Source organism: Protopterus annectens, chromosome 10.part0, assembly GCF_019279795.1.
Source record: "Protopterus annectens isolate FY-2018-M chromosome 10.part0, PAN1.0, whole genome shotgun sequence".
Taxonomy (NCBI): Eukaryota; Metazoa; Chordata; order Ceratodontiformes; family Protopteridae; genus Protopterus; species Protopterus annectens.
The window spans coordinates 1,213,767,001-1,213,779,859 of record NC_056744.1 but is presented as its reverse complement, the minus strand read 5'-3'; the positions used below and the strand labels follow the sequence as shown (position 1 = coordinate 1,213,779,859).

Here is a 12,859-nt window from a genome sequence, read left to right as displayed (position 1 = left end):
TACTACATTCCATTACATGCTTACTTGTTTGATCTACCTTTTTTTCAAGGTGTGGATGGATAGATGGCTAGATGGCGAGATGGCTGCCTGGCTAGCTGGATGGATCTGGATCTGGATGTGGATCCTGATGTATATACCTGAGTCTCTCTCTCTCTCTCTCTCTGTCTCTCCCAGATGTAGGGTATACATCTGTTTTGCATCGGCAGCAGCTAGCCTTTTGTAGGTAATGCTCATGAGCAGCTGATGGCCTGTGCATCAGTTGCAGTCCCCCACTTGCTAATTGCATGCACAACAGCAATGGTATAATTCTTATAGCCAATAGCATGGGAACACACTCCTATAACTGAGTACTTCATTTGGGCGTTGGCCCTTTACCTTGCCTGCGGGCTGAACTTCATGAAGGTGTGTCAACAACAGCATCACAGAGGCTGTTTGGAAATACCTCTTACAACAAAGTCTATGGAGACAGCCCAACAAACATGAGGAGAATTTTCCAGACATATGGACAGAATGTGAGTATTGCTGTTATAAAGTTAAATTAATACTAGTATGACAGGGTTTGTGCGGACATGGCTTTTCTGCGTGAGTTTAAGTCTGACAGTGTTATGTGGTTGACGTAACTCACAACTGTAGGACTATCTACAGACTGCCAAAGTTTGGACACATGTTTGGTGTGTTACTCACACATGTTTAGTCTTTGGAAAGTCTTTGGAAAATCAGTAGCATACTCTGAGGCTTGCAGTCAGTAAATGGTAACATCCATTCGTGTTACTGACTTCATATCCATCAGAACACATATGTTACTACAAACTCTGTTACACCAGCTACTTTCTCAGTTTATGACAGCAATATGTCAGTACTCCCCTTGTGTTCGGGCCTCTGTCCCCCATATATGTCAAGCACTGTCCTGATGCAATGCAGTAAGATGTGGATAGGTATGGTATATCATTATTTATTGACTTCATTCCTGATATTGTCCCAGTGATGTATCAGACTGCCAGACAAGTTATGTATGAGATGCCTTATACATGAGGACAAAGCCTGGACATTCTGTGTGAATCTGTACAGTTGGGAGGTCTTTGTATTTCTGGCATTTGGTGACAGACTGTCAGGATTGTGTAGCAGTGTAGTGTGAATATGTTATTTTGCCTGTGTAGGGCAACTTGACACCATAAAAAACCACTGCCAATCATTAGCGGACCGGAGTTCCACTGTGGTAACCCCTAACCGAGAAAAGCCGAAAGACAAACAACAACAAGGGAGGGGGTAGATGTATGTCTTATGGGCCGTTTTCTATCTGACTTTGCATGCTGCCCCAGTTTCTGGTGCTCTATCAGCAGTATATGTTTGTATGGGGCAGACTAAGACATGTCCCATACTACAGTCAGGCATCATACTACACTGTGAATTGGTTCAATATATATAGGGGTAGAGTGTGAGTGGGAAACATGCTGATGGTTTTGTTCACACAGTCATTATACTCTACTGTTAATTTGGCTTGCCAGTATTTCACTGTGACTGTGGTGAAACTGGTTGTGGATATGCACTTTCACACTGGTGTCTGTTTTTCAGTGCTATTACATCCCTGTAGTGCCTGATATATTTGCAAATACATGTGTAGTTCCCCATAGCAGATGTGGGTTAGTGTTGTGTCAGTGTGACTGTAGTGTGGACGTTGTTTGGTGACATGCTTAGCAGCTCAGTGTAGTTTGCCTAATGTGATGTTATGTTCAGATAATTGTCTGATGTGCTGTTGCTTGGCCCCCATAAGTGTTGTGTATTTCTGACACATCAGTGGGATGATGTGAAGATTTAAGTCACTAACTAGTGGGAAGTAATTGGGTTTTGGACTTGTGCTATTCCAGTCAATATATGTTAGAACAGACGGGAGGGTGTTACTGCATCAACTGTGTCAGCCTATCTACTGCAGTATTTGAGATATGTCCCCATTTTCATGGCTTTAACCCCACCCCCTTTGTCAGGCTTTGCCCAGATTTGTTGCACTAAAGGGTTCAGAGCATACCTTTCGACTGCTCAGATTGCTTCAGACTGTCCAGGTTTATTGCTCATATTTCTGGTCTGTTCCACAGAATTATATTATTTTAATTTCACTGATAAATCTCTGATGATGTGAGGATTTCTGTCAGTAAATGATGACATACATTTCAGTTTCAGAACTCACATCCTTCTGCACATGTATGCTGACACAAACCCTGTTATTGTAGCAACATTCTACATTTATAACTGCAGTACTTACATTATGTCCCTAGTATTGGCCCATTGTCCCCCCATTTTGACAGTCTTTGTCCAGCATTCTTGCAGTAAGAGGTGGAGAGGTATGGTGCTGAAGTTTGACTGCACTACATGTTATGAGCATATATCTATCTATATTTCTCTATTTATTTATCTCTCTCTCTATTTATATTTACATATATATGTATATATATATATATATATATATATATATATATATATATATATATATATATATATACATATGTGTGTGTGTGTATATATATATATATATATATGTGTATATATATATATATATTATATACATACATATGTGTGTGTGTACATAATTCCTTTTTATATATCTACATCTATAGTTATATAAAATATCTGTGTATTTATTCTATATGTATTTGTTTCATATGTATAGCACGATATAAGTGATGTATATACCTTTTCATATTTATCTGTCACCATACACATCTATATGTAAAATGAAAAAAAGGCTTCCACCACAACGAAAAGTTCACTGAGAAATTCTGTTAAAATGTAGACTTTAATAAAACGAAGAAATAAAAAGCACAAATTGTGCTGTTCAAGTTGCAGGTCAAACAGGATAAGCGCTTTCAGTTAAAAAACCTTCTTCAGATCCTAGTGTGTAGACCTGACTTACTGCTGTTAAATAAAGATCCTTAATTGCTCAACCAATCACATACAGCAATCAGATACAAGCCTTCCTTAAGCCTCCATTTCATTTCTTAATTAGGCTTCTCTCTTTCAAAATAGGTTTAATAGGAACTACTCTGTTGAGCCCTGGAAATAAATTAGCTCTGAGGTTCATGATCCATTTGCTTTCTTCCTTTTCAGTTTTGTTGACAATGTCTCCTCCTCGGAGGTTAGTAGTCACATTTGAGATAACCATAAAGCTAAATGAATGCCCTGGATTTTCAGACACATGTCCATATAGGGCATTAGTTACCACTTTATTCTTGATGTCTAACAGGTGGCGTATCCGTTCCTTAAACTTTCTATTGGTCTTTCCTACATAATAGGCTTGGCACAAATTATAAGTGCCAACGTATATAACATTCTTGGTGTTACAGTTAGCAAAACCAGAGAACTTATAGCATTTGTTTGTTACTGGATGAACAAAACTGTTGGAACATTTAATGTGGCTGCAAGCTTTGCAAAAGCCACATTTCCAAGTTCCTAATCTATTTCCTCCTTCTGTACTCTGCTTGTTAGGTATTCCATCATAGTTGCACAATAAATCCTTTAAGTTCTTCTTGTTTTTATAACCAAACTTAGGTGTTTCCCCTACTATTCTCTTAATTTTACTGTCAGCAGTTAAGACTGGCCAAAATTTCTTGATGGTTTCACGGACATCAAAAGAGTCAGTGCTGTAGGTCATCATGCATCTGAGACTGTTGCTGTTTCCACCTTTCTTCACATCACTCTGCTTCCATTTTGAGTAGTACAGTTGCCCTTTGTTGTATTGAATGGACATTGCTTTACCTTTACTTATGACTAATTGTTTTTCATTATAGCCTCTTGAAGCAAAATTCTGTAAGAGTTTGTCTTGTTCCTGCAGAAAATCATCATCGTCTGTACAGAGCTTGGATATCCTGGTCACTTGATTTTCAACAATATTCTGAAAAACATGTCTCGGGTGCATGCTATTGTAGTATAGCATATGGTTCCTCCAATTTGGTTTCCTGAATATAGTGGTGCCAATTCCTTTGCTATTATTCATTGAAATTCTCACGTCTAAGAACTCAATCTCATTTGCTGACGTTTTCACTTCGAATCTTTGAAAGCTAGTCATACTTTTTAAATAGTCGACAAAATCATTTAGGCGTTGCATACTGCCCTTCCATAGGAATATAACATCATCCACAAACCTGTTGTAAAAGATGATGCATTCCTTCCATTCATTTTTCGTATCCATTTCCCATTGCCTTTCCCATTCAGCTAGGACTATATTGGCATAGCTGTTTGCACAGGGGGTGCCCATGGCTACCCCCCATTTTTGCCAATAGTAGCTCTCACCATAGAGGAACACATTGCTCCCCAGGACCAATTCCAGGAAGCTGCATACTAGATTCACATCCATGTTTACTTCAAAATAAGAGGCAAAGTCCCTTACTGCTTCTATTCCTAGATCGTTGGGTATGCAAGTGAATAAATTGTTGACGTCCATCATCACCAAAATGAGGTTGTCTATGGAGCTTTCTTGCTCCATTCTTTCATACAGTCTCTCCAGCAGCTGACCAGTGTCCCTCAATACAGTATGTGCGAAAGGCAACAACTTCTTGAGTTCAGTTTTCACATAGATTGAAATGGGCTCAGTGACCCATCCTCTCCCCAAAACTATCGGTCTCAGAGGGGGGTCAACACTGTTCTTATGAATCTTAGGCAACCCTTTGATAACAGGTATAGTTGGATATACCATTTCAAGAAAGTCATATAGATTTTTATCAATTGCTCTAGTCATTAATTTGTCATACAGGACATTCTTTACTGAGGAAATCAATCTGTCTACTTGATACTTCTCGATGTTGTGGTATGTATCACTATGGCTTAACATTATGACACTGGTCAGCTGCTGGAGAGACTGTATGAAAGAATGGAGCAAGAAAGCTCCATAGACAACCTAATTTTTGTGACGATGGACGTCAACAATTTATTCACTTGCATACCCAACGATCTAGGAATAGAAGCAGTAAGGGACTTTGCCTCTCATTTTGAAGTAAACATGGATGTGAATCTAGTATGCAACTTCCTGGAATTGGTCCTGGAGAGCAATGTGTTCCTCTATGGTGAGAGCTACTATTTGCAAAAATGGGGGGTAGCCATGGGCACCCCCTGTGCAAACAGCTATGCCAATATAGTCCTAGCTGAATGGGAAAGGCAATGGGAAATGGATACGAAAAATGAATGGAAGGAATGCATCATCTTTTACAACAGGTTTGTGGATGATGTTATATTCCTATGGAAGGGCAGTATGCAATGCCTAAATGATTTTGTCGACTATTTAACAAGTACGACTAGCTTTCTAAGATTCGATGTGAAAACGTCAGCAAATGAGATTGAGTTCTTAGATGTGAGAATTTCAATGAATAATAGCAAAGGAATTGGCACCACTATATTCAGGAAACCATATTGGAGGAACCATATGCTATACTACAATAGCATGCACCCAAGACATGTTTTTCAGAATATTGTTGAAAATCAAGTGACCAGGATATCCAAGCTCTGTACAGACGATGATGATTTTCTGCAGGAACAAGACCAACTCTTACAGAATTTTGCTTCAAGAGGCTATAATGAAAAACAATTAGTCATAAGTAAAGGCAAAGCAATGTCCATTCAATACAACAAAGGGCAACCGTACTACTCAAAACGGAAGCAGAGTGATGTGAAGAAAGGTGGAAACAGCAACAGTCTCAGATGCATGATGACCTACAGCACTGACTCCTTTGATGTCCGTGAAACCATCAAGAAATTTTGGCCAGTCTTAACTGCTGACAGTAAAATTAAGAGAATAGTAGGGGAAACACCTAAGTTTGGTTATAAAAACAAGAAGAACTTAAAGGATTTATTGTGCAACTATGATGGAATACCTAACAAGCAGAGTACAGAAGGAGGAAATAGGTTAGGAACTTGGATATGTGGCTTTTGCAAAGCTTGCAGCCACATTAAATGTTCCAACAGTTTTGTTCATCCGGTAACAAACAAATGCTATAAGTTCTCTGGTTTTGCTAACTGTAACACCAAGAATGTTATCTACGTTGGCGCTTGTATTTTGTGCCAAGCCTATTATGTAGGAAAGACCAATAGAAAGTTTAAGGAACGGATACTTCGCCACCTGTTAGACATCAAGAATAAAGTGGTAACCAATGCCCTATATGGACATGTGTCTGAAAATCCAGGGCATTCATTTAACTTTATGGTTATCTCAAATGTGACTACTAACCTCCGAGGAGGAGACATTGTCAACAAAACTGAAAAGGAAGAAAGCAAATGGATCATGAACCTCAGAGCTAATTTATTTCAAGGGCTCAACAGAGTAGTTCCTATTAAACCTATTTTGAAAGAGAGAAGCCTAATTAAGAAATGAAATGGAGGCTTAAGGAAGGCGTGCATCTGATTGCTGTATGTGATTGGTTGAGCAATTAAGGATCTTTATTTAACAGCAGTAAGTCAGGTCTACACACTAGGATCTGAAGAAGGTTTTTTAACTGAAAGCGCTTATCCTGTTTGACCTGCAACTTGAACAGCACAATTTGTGCTTTTTATTTCTTCGTTTTATTAAAGCCTACATTTTAACAGAACTTCTCAGTGAACTTTTCGTTGTGGTGGAAGCCTTTTTTTCATTTTACTTTTTTTGCCTATTAAGGCTTCCTCTGGAGGTGGTTTTTGGTTTGGTTGTTTGTACACATCTATATGTGTATATTTATATATACTAAACATGACTGATTCCACAGTTTTCTCCCTACTGTTCACTACCTGTACTGAATGATATATTTGAAAAAGCAACAGAGATTTCTACAGCTCAGATGGTGTAGTGATACATTGCTCTGACTATGGTGTACAGGTTCTTGGGTTCGAGACTTGGCAAGGACGTTTATTTTGATGCTGGGCATAACAGTGGCTGATAGAGACGGTAATTAAGGCAGTTTTAAGCAGTTGTAAGTGGGTTGAACGGTTTTGCATGAAGCTAAGCGATGCCAACACATGATTAAACATAAAAATAATTAATTTGTGTAGGCATCAATTAGCATCACGCAAACTCGCTTACTGTTGCTTACCGCTTCTTACTGCCAGTTACTCCCGCTTACCCCCAGGCTAATTTCTTTAAAAGAAAAGAAAAAAGGGGTAATAGGAAAGTTGTGAAAAAAGGGGCATGCAGAGGGAAAAACAAGATGAAAGATAGCTAGGGATTTGCAGGACGAGAGTAGGGAAGGTCCTTAGCTGTCCATTTCTTCTACAGCAACAACTGTGCACTTCTACAAAATTTGGAGGTAAATTTGGACACTCAAACCTTAAGGATAGGGGTGAGGTCAACAGTAATGTGTTGTCAGGCCAATTGGACCGATTACTTGTGTCCAGTGGACACGTGTGTGAAATGGACAGCTATGTATGGGGCGTCATTTTTTGGGGGGAACAGATTGCCCTTTTTTAAGGTGAGAGTGGGATGTTGGGGAAGGATAGTAAGTATAATTGGGGAGGTAAGATGGGTAGGAATACAGACAAGACAGCAGACAGGGGCAGCATATGACATATGTGGGGGTTAAACACTTTGGATGGGGAGGGTGGTTGAGAATTGGATGCACATGAGCCCCCAAGTGATTACAGTGGGACTGAGGTCCCCAGCCATAGGCAGTCACCACTATACCTTCACGGCCCCAAAAGTGGCTGTGCTGGGGGCTGAGCAGGAGGGACAGGCTGACCCTTAAGATGCACCATGCAGCCCTCAAGCTGGGGTAGCTGATCTACAAACTTATTTTGGAGCTCCCTACACACCAGAGCCTGGACCTGTGTATGGGTGATAGTGTCCTGTCTGCACCCACTCCCTGGGGGAACGAGCTCCATCCCCTGAGGCATTTCCTCTGGAAGGTAAAGCAAGACCAGCAGACGAAGGGCTCCCGGGGTGGGTCCCAGATGTGTTGGGGCTGTGTGCCACGGCCAGGATCTGCCTTCCCAGACGTGCTATGGTGTTGAGGTTTTAGTAAATATTAGAATGATTATAATATAAAAATATATGATATATAAATATTTAATATGGTTAGTCATGAACCACACATTTCATGATTAGTTATAACAGCATGCATGGATGTTCCAATTGACCCCATATAACAAGTTTGGAACAGTTACATAGCAAACAGAACACATGCATATATGGAATGACAGTGGACATTATAACAGCATGCAGGTTACATTGATAGCAACAGGCCACAAATGATAATATTTTAACAGGGAACATACATTTCAAACATTTAAGAATTGTTTGAACAATAGGGAACATGTCTCAACAGTAGGTTTGGTGAAAAACATACCCATTGATTTATGTGTATAGATTATTGGTGCGGATAGGGTGGGGGAGAGAGAAGAATGCCAATTAGCAACTAAATAGGCTTCAGTTTCTCACAACTGTAATGATCATTAATCTACTCTTTACTCTCCAGGTATGACCTCACTTTTCATCTACCTATGGCCTTGGAGTTGGGCACTGGGTGTTTTACACAATGTATAAGTAGAACCTTCTTACAACACACATATATATATATATATATATATATATATATATATATATATATATATATATATACCTTTTCTTACCTGGTTCACCTGTGGAGGAAATTCTGTTACCACTACCTGCCTGTTTCTACCCATATTCACATTGTCACTGTTACATATGTGCACTCATACTATGTCTTGTTTCTAATGGTCACCCTGGGTGTTGGCAGCAATGACCACTAGGCATGACAGCATGATAACTGAAGGACATATCTTGGATGGGATTACTTGGTGTATGTACTTCTCTTCCTGTCATTTCCAGCCTTGGGGTTGGACAGTGGGTGTTATACACAGTGTATAAGTACAGCCTTTTTACAGCTAATATATACCTTTTCTTACCTGTCAGACCTGTGGAGGAAGTTTCTGTTAACAATAGCTGACTGTTTATACACATATTCACATATTTCTGGTTAACATTATGCATACAGCTTACTACCACTCCCGGGATTCGAACAGTGGCTGTTTGTGCAGAAAAGTACATGTTTTTGCTTCATCACAATAAGCTATTAAGGAACTGCTGTCTCTTGTTTGACTGTTTTATGCCTACTACTCTCTTGGTTGTACAATTTGACCTTGCAATTCTGACATTCGTGTATTGCCGATAGGTCTTATACTGGGAATTCATACTTTTTGACATGACACTCTGGGGAAACAATGGATGTTAAGTTGTCAATCTCGCCTTCATTCTTGCTGGATGGGTTCGGAGCCGATCCTCGGCTCCGACTCGGCCACTTACTAAAGCTCGAGAGCTAATTTTACCGGCTTGAGACAACCCTATATCCCATGATGCTAGGCGATAACTACCCAGATCTCGTTTGCCGCTTTCGCTTGCGAGGTGCGTTTTTACCGGCTCTTGGTAAGTTTTCAAATTTCAGACTTTTAGTCACTCCCTTTTGTCTTAGTTCCACTCCTTTTATTGTTTTAACTTGTAACGGTTAATTTTAAATCCTATTCCCCGTTAGTGGTTCCCCTTATCTCAGTTATATATCCCTTCTCCTAGGTTAGGCCTTAAGCCTGCCCCTTTCCTAATTCTTGTCAGGGATTCTGTGTAGTGTTTGGGTGTGTTAGTATCCCTGTTTTATTTTTTATATTTGGATTGGGTGTTTGTGTGTGTGTGTTTTTTACTTTGGTGCTTCCTCAACACTGTTATGTCGAAGGACACAAAGGTCTCAGGCTTCAAGAAGTGTGACTCGTGCTGTCAGAAAATGTCTCTGACAGACGGTCACACTTCTTGTGTTTACTGCCTGGGACCCCTGCACCTGCAGGACTCTTGTTCTGTGTGCCACGCATTCAGCCCAAGAGTCCTGCAGGAGCGCAGAAATAAATTAATATTGAGGGGCTTGTTAAAGCCCGAGAGCTCCCCGACTAAGTCTGCTCTGGGGAAGCCCTCGAAGCCAGCAAAGCCGTCGGCTCCGAGTCCCAAGCCGTCGGCTGCTGGCTCACCTTCTGTGACAACATCGGCTCCAGCCGGAGCCGATCCTTCTGTGTCACAGCTTCCAGTATCGGCTCCACTCAGCGCAGATACCGCTGAATCTTTGCACTCATGGTCGGCTACGGCTGGAGCCGACGTATCCTCGGCTCCTTTGGCTCCACCCACCTCCAGAAAGAGGTCAAGATCCCCTTCGTTGGAGTCTATCCATTCGGCTCCGAGATCACCCCTGCTCTCAGAGCGGAGCCATCAGAGCCGATCTTTTCGGTCATCCAGGCTTTCTGACCACGACCTTGAGAGAGTGGTGAGTAGGCTATTAAAGTCTCAGGCATTGGCCCAAATGCTCCATAGCCTGTCTCATCAGACGGTAGGTATTACACATCCACCTATTATTCCTCCTTCGACTCTCCTACAGAGTTCGGAGCCGGAGCTCCTCTGAACCATGACTGTTGTGGCATCGGAGCCAATACCTCCCCCTTCGGCTCCGTCGTCCTCTGCTCCGATCTCCTCCTTGATGCCTTCATTGGAGGGATCCGGGCGTCTGGTCTCTCTTGCTGGCTCCGAGGGGGCGAGTGGCATTGGACCCTTGTCCGATCCCATTCTCCCTCTCGGAGCGTCGGCACTGGTGAGCTCGGCCCCGACATCGACCTCGGAGCCATCCCTGTCAGTGCGGCCTGGGGTTCCTATCTCTTCGGAGCGGGAGCCCTCTGGCCTCTCTGATAGGGGTGCCTTCGAGGTGATGAGGAGTGTACTAGCCCCAGAGCATAGTCAACGGTCCATCAGCTCCTCCCACTACAGTGCCTGCTGACGTCTCTTCCCACTCTCTTGCTCCCGGGCCCAGAGATCCAACTCCTCAAGTTTCCCCACTGGGAATATCTTCCTCTTCCGAGGCTTCTCCTGACCCGTCAGGTGAGCCTCCGCATAAGAGGACATGTAAGAGGAAACATCTAGACTCCCCCGAGTCTATTACATCCGATACCGACTTGGATGAGTCGGAGGGATCCCCAAGGTCCCCCTCTGAGGATGTCTCTTTCTCAGACATCCTTGAAATCCTTAAGCAGAGGGGGAACTGGCCTTCCCTTAATCCTTCCGAGGACGAGTCGGTTTACCTGGAGGAGTTTGGTTCTCGACCCTCCACCTCCTGGGTGTCTCCGCCTTTCGACCCCCTTATGGATGTGGTGGCTCGGAAGGCATGGACGGCCCCGGATTCGTGGAACCCACTCCTCGGAGGCCTTCTAAATTCATTACGGCCCCACCTGATAGGCAATTTTTGGCAAAAGGTGTCCCGGTTGATGCCATGGTGGTGGCTGCAGCCACCAAGAAGGAACTAGCCAATCCTTCAGTACCTATCCATCCTCCTAACAAGGATTCTAGGACTATGGATAGGTACGGTAAGCAGATGTTTTCTTCAGCGACCTTTGCCATGCGGTCGCTGAACTACTTGTGTCACTTCACCCGCCTTCAGAGAGATGTTCTCAAAGAGTTGGGAGAAGTTTTACAGGATCCGTCAGCTGCTGGGTCCCAGGATAAAATTAACTCACTGCTAGGAGCCCTAAACTCTATTGTTAACTCCTCCATGCGGCTCATTTCATATGCAGCCGATGGAGCAAGTAGGGCCGCAGGCACAGGAGTGGCATTAAGGCGTCACGCCTGGATGCGGCTTTGTAATTTTGCAGACCCCTTCAAGGCGTCCTTCCCAAATTCTCCTTTTGATGGTTCGACCTTGTTCGGACCTCAAGTGAAAGACACCTTGACCAGATGCGAACAAGATGGCAAGACTCTTTCTGCCGTAGGAGTCCGTTTCTCCACCCCTTCAAGACCTTACCCCAAGGGTCAGAAGGGTGGGAAAATGTGGTTCCGCAAATCTCAAGGAGTCACGCCTGATGCACGAGGTCAGTTTACCCCCAGAGGCAGAGGGGGTAACAACAACAGATGCCGCCCTAGGGGCAGAGGGGGTCCGCAGAATCAGGGTAGCAGGGAGCCTCTCTCTGACAAACCCTTCCAGCATCCCTGAGATGTTGCCCGATTGTCCACCTTCAGAGGCAGTCGGGGGAAGATTGTCGCTGTACCCAAAAGCCTGGCTTTCCCTTACTCAAGACAAATAGGTACAGTCGATCATATCCGAGGGTTACAAAATTCCCTTTATCCAAACCCCAATTCAGCAAAAGGGAACCATTCCAGACGTTCCACCCGGTCTAAGGGAACTAGCAGTACCAGAGATATCAAAGCTGCTAGCAAAAAGAACCATCCAGCCAGTCCCAGCAGACCAACTAGGATCCGGAATATACTCAAGGTTCTTTTTAGTACCAAAAAAGACAGGGGACTGGAGACCAATATTAGATCTCAGCAAACTAAACAAGTTTGTAAAGAGAACAAGATTCCGGATGGTCACACTACAGTCCATTCTACCCTTTCTGGGCAAGGACAATTGGATGTGCTCAGCGGACCTTCAGGATGCGTACTATCACATCAAAATTCACAGGCGCTCCAGAAGGTTTCTCCACTTTCGGCTGGGAGCCAGTCACTACCAATTCAGAGCCCTGCCCTTTGGTCTCACTACAGCCCCCAGAGTGTTCACCATATGTATGGCAGTGGTTACGGCTCACCTAAGATGTCAAGGATTCCAGGTGTTTCCATATCTAGACGACTGGCTCCTCACTGCCACCACCAGGCATCAACTTCTCCAAGCCAGAGATTACACCATTCACATTTGCAGAGGGCTAGGAATCTCTATAAATTTCGAAAAATCTGCCTTGTCGCCTTGTCAGTCTATTACCTTTATAGGCGCCAATTTGGACACCGTACAACTTTTAGCAAAGTTAACAGATCAAAGGGTCTTAGATATTCAAAACCACATCCATGTTCTTCTTCAGAGCGACAAAGTTCAGGCTAGGTATG

The 12,859-nt window shown here is 42.9% G+C and overlaps 1 protein-coding gene across 1 annotated transcript in view; it reads left to right on the top strand.

Moving 5' to 3' along the window:
* The window catches only part of AXDND1 (axonemal dynein light chain domain containing 1), a 2,684,234-nt gene that overhangs the window by 995,550 nt on the left and 1,675,825 nt on the right, over positions 1–12,859 (top strand). The gene's annotated exons all lie outside the window — the stretch shown is intronic.